Source organism: Sciurus vulgaris, assembly GCF_902686455.1.
Source record: "Sciurus vulgaris genome assembly, chromosome: 16".
NCBI lineage: Eukaryota > Metazoa > Chordata > Mammalia > Rodentia > Sciuridae > Sciurus > Sciurus vulgaris.
In genome coordinates, this window is record NC_136477.1 from 19,016,428 (window position 1) to 19,024,131 (window position 7,704).

Genomic DNA, 7,704 nt, shown 5'->3' on the forward strand with positions numbered 1-7,704 from the left:
GATCAGCTTAGAGGAGGAAAGACTTATTTTGGCTTATGATTTCAGTATATGGTCAGCTGGCTCCATTGCTTCAGGCCTGAGATGAGGTAGAATATTGTGGCGGAAGGGCATGGCAGGGGAAAGCTGCTCAGCTCAGGACAGCCGGGAAGCAGAGAAAAAGGAAGGGACCAAGAAGAACAGAGTCCCTAAGGATGTGTACCCAAGGACCCACTCCCTCCAACTAGGTTTTACTTCCTAGTTTCCACCACCTCCCAGTAGCTCATTCAGATGTGAATTCATCAATGGATCAATCCACGGATGAGGTTGGTGCCCCTATGTGTCAATCACTTCCCCAATGCACCACCTCTAAACATTGCTGCCTTGGGGATCAAGCCTTTCACACATGAGCCTTTAGGGGACATTTCAGATCTAAACTATAACATCATTTACTTTAAATCCTAAAAAGAAAGTCATTTAAAATATGTGAATTTTTGTGGGAAGGTTGTAGGGTATTTCAAGTGTTTTCACGTAAAAATGGATACAGTGATCTGGGTGGAATACAGTGAACACAAAATCATGTTAAGAGCTGTCAAACAGAATTCAATTCACAGCTGACAAAATGAGACATGAAAGAAATTGACTTATTATTGGAACCCTTAGAAATTAGAATATTCTGTTTTGTGATTACTCCAAAAAGTCTACTAAAAAGAAGGAAGCAGCTGGGTATGGTGGCACACACCCATAATCCCAGAAGCTCAGGAGGCTGAGGAAAGAGGATTGTGAGTTCAAAGCCGGCCTCAGCAATTTAGCGAGGCCCTAGGCAACTTAGTGAGACCCTGTCTCAAAAAAATAAAAAGGACTGGGGATGTGGCTAAGTGTTAGGACACTCTGGGTTTGATCCCTGGTTTAAAAAAAAAAATTAACTCTGGGGACAATGGCTTACGTGTGCAAGAAAGAAACTCCTTGAGATGTCCTTAACTGAGGAGCGTCAGTTACTGAGAGACGGATGAGGGTAGTGATTCCCCAAAGTTTTCCAAAGGGAACTTCTTAATCAAAGACCTCTTTCTGCAGTGTTCTTGAAGTGAAAGAAACCCGTCTCCATATAATTTGTAAATTCTGTTGTATTTTAATAATATCCATTATTATATTAAGACAAAGTTATCCCTAAGCTTCCTATTTAACTCTGTTCTTACCTCATTTGTTTTTTCTTTTTTTCCCTTTATTTTCTTTAGTTTGTTCTTTTTAGATACACATGACAGTAGAGTGTATTTTGACATATTATACACACATGGAGTGTAACTTATTCTAATTAGGATCCCATTCTTGTGGTTGTGTATGATGTGGAGTTTTACCTCATTGTTTTTCAATCATATGTACTTAGGGGAAAGCTATTTTTATTCAAGTAATAATACAACTCTAGAAATGTTTGTAATACAACTCTAGAAAAGCAGGATTAGTACTGACTACTAAAAATAATACTGCATTGCATATATTTTCTAATTACAATATTTATATAGAACATAAAATATATTCATTTACAAATTAATGTAAATGTTTTCAAAACATTATCTTGAAAAATGTGATCTGACGAAATTTCAATTGGAATAAAATATTAGTCTTTTCAGTAAACCATTTATTTCTTTCATTGCTAATGAATAACAACCCAAACTTTCTGTGAAGGTAATAAAAAGTTCTACACTCTTTGGTGAATCCCAGGAAGTAGTAGTATTTTTTAAAAATATTTTTTCAGGGGCTGGGGAGATAGCTCAGTGAGTAGAGTGCTTGCCTTGTAAGCACAAGGCCCTGGGTTTGATCCCCAGCACCAAAAATAGATAGATAGATAGATAGATAGATAGATAGATAGATAGATAGATAGATAAAATATTTTTTCAGTTGTCAACAGACCTATTTATTTATTTATATGTTGTGCTGAGAATCAAACCCAGTGCCCAGTGCCTCACACATGCTAGGCAAGTGCTTTACCACTGAGCCACAACATCAGGTCCAGGAAGTAGTAGTATTTTTATTTGAAAAAATCAAACATGAAGAGGTTCCTTGCTGCATCCAGGATGTGGAGGTGGAAGAGCTTCATCTGTAAGGAAGGGTTGACCCTGACCCACTGACCACGGTCCTTCACTCTCCAGTATAGTCCAGAAAGGTGGATGCACCCTGGCAGCTCAGGAGGCCTGAGTACAGGGGAGGTGATGCTTTAGGACCAAGACCCACTTCTGGGGAAGGGACAATCAGGATATGAATCTTATCCTTGTGGTAGTTTTGCAAAAGCACCTTGTGATGTGGTGATTCCTACAGGGACTCTAGCACATTTAGCATCTCAACTGTCTCTCCTTTTTTGTGGGGGGGGGGGGGGGGGGGATTGAACTCAGGGACATTCAACCTCTGAGACACATCCCCAGCCCTATTTTGTATTTTATTTAGAGCCAGGGTCTCACTGAGTTGCACCTCACATTTGCTGAGGCTGGCTTTAAACTCGCAATCCTCCTGCCTCAGCCTCCTCAGTCATTGGGATTATAGGCGTGTTCCACTATGCCTGGTTTAACTATCTCTCCTTGTTTTGAGCAACTGGACCATTTCTCCTTCTGATTTTGCTTTTTGTTTGGTTTGGTTTGTTTGTTGTTGTCTTGGTTTTGGGGGGGTTGTTTTTGGGGATTGAACCCAGGGGGGCTTTACCACTGAGCTACATCCCTGGTCCTATTTATTTTGAGACAGGGTCTCGCTAAGTTGCTGAGGCTGCCTTGAACTTGGGACCTCCTGAATCGGCCTCCAGAATGGCTGGGATTACAGGTGTGGGCCACTGCCACTGTACTGGCCCTCCTTCAGTTTTGAGCAAGGGAAATTAATTCCTCCATCAGCATCAAATTAGTGCTCTTCACCTTTCTGTAAGCATCTATAAGGCTGGATATTTTTAAAGACTTTTCTTGTACCCTGTCATTCTCTAGGGATGACTCAATCTCTGCATACTCCTTTTTTGCAGCACTAAGGTTATCAATAAATTGGTATTTTTTAATACCCACTGGCAGTGTTTCTGCAAGCTGCTTTTCACATCTTACATGAAGTCAACTTCTAATAGAATGAACAAGAAGAATAAAAACAAGAGACCCACCAACAAACAAATGACATATGGACCTACCAGGCTATAAAAATTGAGTTATAGATTCAGGTTATTGAACAGCAGCTCCAGCACCACCTCACTCAGTTTGCCAAGATTCAGCTCAAAGCAAAGCTTCACAGAGAACCACAGCCCTCCATGGCTCTGCCCAGGAGCCCTGGATCCACCACCAACAGCAAGCTCAGGGTACCCTGCAAAACTCTATCTGGAACCCAACCAGCAACTGGCATTAAGATTGGTCAGTTAAATGGTTGGTAGTAGGGGGAGATTTGGAAAATTAAACACGCTTGAGTTCACTATTTCTTAATGATTATTCTTATTTAACCTCATTCCTACTAACTTCTTATCAACATATGATCAAAATACAGTGAAATGTGCCAATCATAAGTACACAAGTTGGGCTGGGGTTGTGGCTCAGTGATGGAGTGCTCACCTAGCATGCATGAGCCCCTGGGTTCGATCCTCAGCACCACATAAGAATAAAATAGAAGTATTGTGTCCACCAATAACTAAAACAAAATTTTTTTTAAAATTTTTTTAAAGTGTATGAGTTGACAATTTTTAAAACTTTATATCCCTCTGCAGTGTACCTTATCAACTTATGAAATACATCCATTAACAGAGAAAGTACTCTTTTGTAACTTTTCTGTCCCTACCCACTCGCTCTGACCATATGCAGCCTTGCTTTGATTTCTATTAATATGTGACAATTTGACCAGTTCTTGAACTTCATAGAGTGGAATGAATCACGATGTACACTTTGATGTCTGCCTTTTTTTTTGCTCAAAATAGTGTTTTTCATGTCTACCCTGTGGATGGGCATTTCACTCTATTTATGCCTAAGATCTGACACTGTACATATACCAGATTATTTGATGGACATTTGGATTTCTTTAAGAATAATGGATACTAGGTGGGCCTGGTGAAGGCCTGTAATTCCAGCAACTCAGGAAGCTGAGTCAGGAAGATTGCAAGTTTGAGGACAACCTCAGCAAATTAGTGAGGACCTAAGCAACTTAGTGAGACCCTGTCTCAAAATAAAAAATAAAAAGGAATGGATTGTAACTCAGTGGCAGAGCGCCCCCTGGGTTCAATTAATTCCCCAGTACAAAAAAGGGGGGATCAAAGGCCAAAGGTCAAAAGTCATTCTGGGGAAAATATTAATCCAAACAGGATGTCAGATGATATGCAATTATGAATTTTAATTTAATAATAATAGATGTGACATGTATGGATCCAGTTTGACATAACTGCAACCAGTTTGAGTCCTAACCACCATAATTACCCCTGAGTAACCCTAGCTAGTTTTTTCAGTACAGTTTCCCAGAGGACTATAAATAAATAAAACCATTAAAATCACACATGGGCTTTACTCTCAGACCCTGGATCCAGGAATGTGCCTAACTCTTCAATAAATAAGCCAGGTACATTCCAGCCAGAATGAAGAAATTTTTGTCTTGACCCATAAATACATCCTTCTTTCTGACTCAAATGGCAGGGATCCAACTGGTTTTGCTGCCGCCTAGGACCATGCTTCCATCAGAATTTCCCCCAATAAATTGCAATCTATGCAATCTTCCATCTGTCTGCCTCTCCTTAGTCTCACCCATCATAAACTAGAACTGGGTCGTTCTAGAATGTGAGAGAATGTCCTTATTCTTAAGGGATGCATGCTGAAATACTTAGGAATGAAATATCACAATCAGTGAACTTATATTTACAGAACTGAATCACATATACACGAAATTCATATATAAAAGAAGAGGAAAGAAATATGCTTAATATTAAAATATTAACAACTGCCAAATCTAGGTGCAGGGCACGTGGGCATTCACCAAACCATTCTTTGACCTATATCACATGAATGAAAATTTCGTAAGACTATGTCAGGATGGAAACTAACTTTAATACTGTCTGAATGAAAACGAAAGAGGCTGACAACCAGAAACCAAAGAAGAGACACAGTATACCTAGAGGAACAATGAAAACAATCATAGTTGACATCTCTTCAGAAGTTATGTGGGCTAGGGCTATAGCTCAGTGGCAGAGTGCTTGCCTAGCACGTGTGAGGCCCTGGGTTCCATCCTCAGCACCACCTAAAAATAAACAAATAAAATAAAGGCATACTGTCCACCCTCTACCAAAAAACAATAAAAAAATTAAAAAAAATTTAAAAATAAAAAGAAGAAGAAGAAGAAGTTATACAAGCCAGAAGACAAGCCAGGGATGTCTTAACCTGCTAAAAGTGAAGAACATCAATCAAAAGTGAAGAACATCAATCAAAAATTCAATACACAACCAAAATTTCTTTCACAAATTCTGGATAAAAAGAGTTCATTTCCAGTAAATCTAAACTACAGAAATGTTAAATGAGACTGGGGTTGTGACTCAGTGATAGGGCACTTGCCTAGCATGTGTGAGGCACTGGGTTCGATTCTCAGCACCGCATATAAATAAATGAATAAAATAAAGGTCCATCAACATATATATATAAAGATCTAAAAAAAAAATGTTAAATGAAACACTTCAAACTTTAAAAAAAAAAAATTATACCAGACGAAATTTAGATTTCCACAAAGAAACAAAAAGTGCTGGAGCTGGGGATGTAGCTCAGTGCCTACGGGAGTAAAGCTCTGGTTTTGATCCCCAGCACTGCAAGAAAAGAAAAAATAATGTTTACCTCCATTTGTGCCATTTCCAATGTGTTTTCAGTGCTGGGAGTTGAATCCAGTACCTCACACATGCTAGGCGAAGTGCTTTACCACTTCTTTGTAATTTTGTGCTACAAAAGGTAAGTGACGGGCTGGGGATATAGCTCAGTTGGTAGAGTGCTTGACTTGCAAGCCCAAGGCCCTGGATTCAATCCCCCCGTACCGCAAAAAAAAAAAAAAAAAGTAAGTGACTATCTGAAAAAAAAAAAAAAGTATCAATTAACTGTGTCATTATAAAGCATGTAAAAATAAATGTATGGAAACTAGTAAATATGAGAAACAAGCCAGTGTTGCAGTGCACGCCAGTTATCCCAGGTACTCGGGAGGCTGAGGCAGGAGAATCACAAGTTCAAGACCAGCCTGGGCAATTTAGACCCTGTTTCAAAATGCAATATAAACCAGGTGCCAGAGTGCACACCTGTAATCCCAGAGGCTCTGGAGGCTGAAGCAAGACATCACAAGTGCTAGAGCCAGCCTCAGCAATTTAGCAAGGCCCTAAGCAACTTAGTGATACCCTGTCTCAAAAATTTAAACAAGGCTGGGGATGTGGCTCAATGGTTAAGTGCCTCTGGGTTCAATTCCTGGAAACAAAGTAAGAAATAAGAGAGAAAAAGGGCCAGGCTTGCAGCAGCAGGGGAGAGGGTATGGACTCTGAATTGGTTATTTGCATATGAAAGTTGTCTGGAAGGAGGGCCTTAGGCTCTCTCCAGGAGTCCTCAACTCCTGCTGGAGGCAGTCCCTCTCCAGTCAGCAGGACTCCAGCTGTCAAAACATCAGATACAGAAAGTAGAAAATGTGGTTTTTACAGGATCATTTACACCCTCAGTCCAGGGCTGCGGTGAGCTGGTTTGGAAGCAGAACTGGAGATGGACATATGGAGATGGGATTCAGAGATGAAGTAGAATGTTCCGAGTCTGAATTTGGCATATGTTCCATGGAGGGGTGTTCTCAGGAAGGGGAGCAAGGAAAGCACAGCGGGGCAGAAGAAGGAGTTGAGCAAGGATGTCCATGCTGACCCCACAGAAAGCCCTGAACAGGAATTGCACCATTTCCTTAGTCCTGACTTGAAGCGAGGGGCCAGCCAGGTTTCTAAACCCTCTTCAGTCACTGTCCACAGGCTGCAAGCAGAGGGAGTAACCTCCCAGACATGCCCTGGGGAGGCTTGAAGGAAGCTGTGAAGGGCAGCTGTGAGAAGCAGCTGCGGGGAGGGTGCAGCAGCCCGGGGGACCTGGAGGGGGCGCTAACAGCATCTTCTACAACACCCTCGCCCAGTGCCCCACTCAGGAGCCACATCCGCTGGCACTTCAGAGCCAACGTGTTCAAAACTGGACTTGGACCTTCCCCCCCAAACTCATCTCATCCACACACCCCAGAAATCTGCCACACACAACAATGCTCTCAGGAAGTGTCACCACCTCCAGCCCACCAGGGAATCAACCTGCCTCTTCTGCAGGACAGCCTATCCCAGTCGGCTCCACACTCTTAGCTCTCGGCCAACCCTATCCTCTTTCCTCCTCTTTTTTGGCCACTGCCCTGAGAGGACATGTCCTGGCTTCTCTCCCACCGCAGTCTGCCTCAACACACGCAGTGATCAGGCTAAGTGGGACATAGAACCTCACCCTGCTGAACCCATCACTTGTTCCCTCCTGTTCTTCAGGACTGGGGCCTGTGTATCACTCCAGTCCCACCCTGCTCCACTGTCTTGCCTCTCTGCCTGCCTTGAGCACTAAGCACCCCCACCATGCCTCACTGTGTCTCTGTTTAGGATGCTTTCTTTCTCTGGAAAGTTTTCCCTTCCCCCCTTGCCAGACTGGGGATCCCTTCTTTACATTCCCAGAACACTTTGGGCATCTATTGACTGTGAGACCCACCATCCAGAGCTTCCCT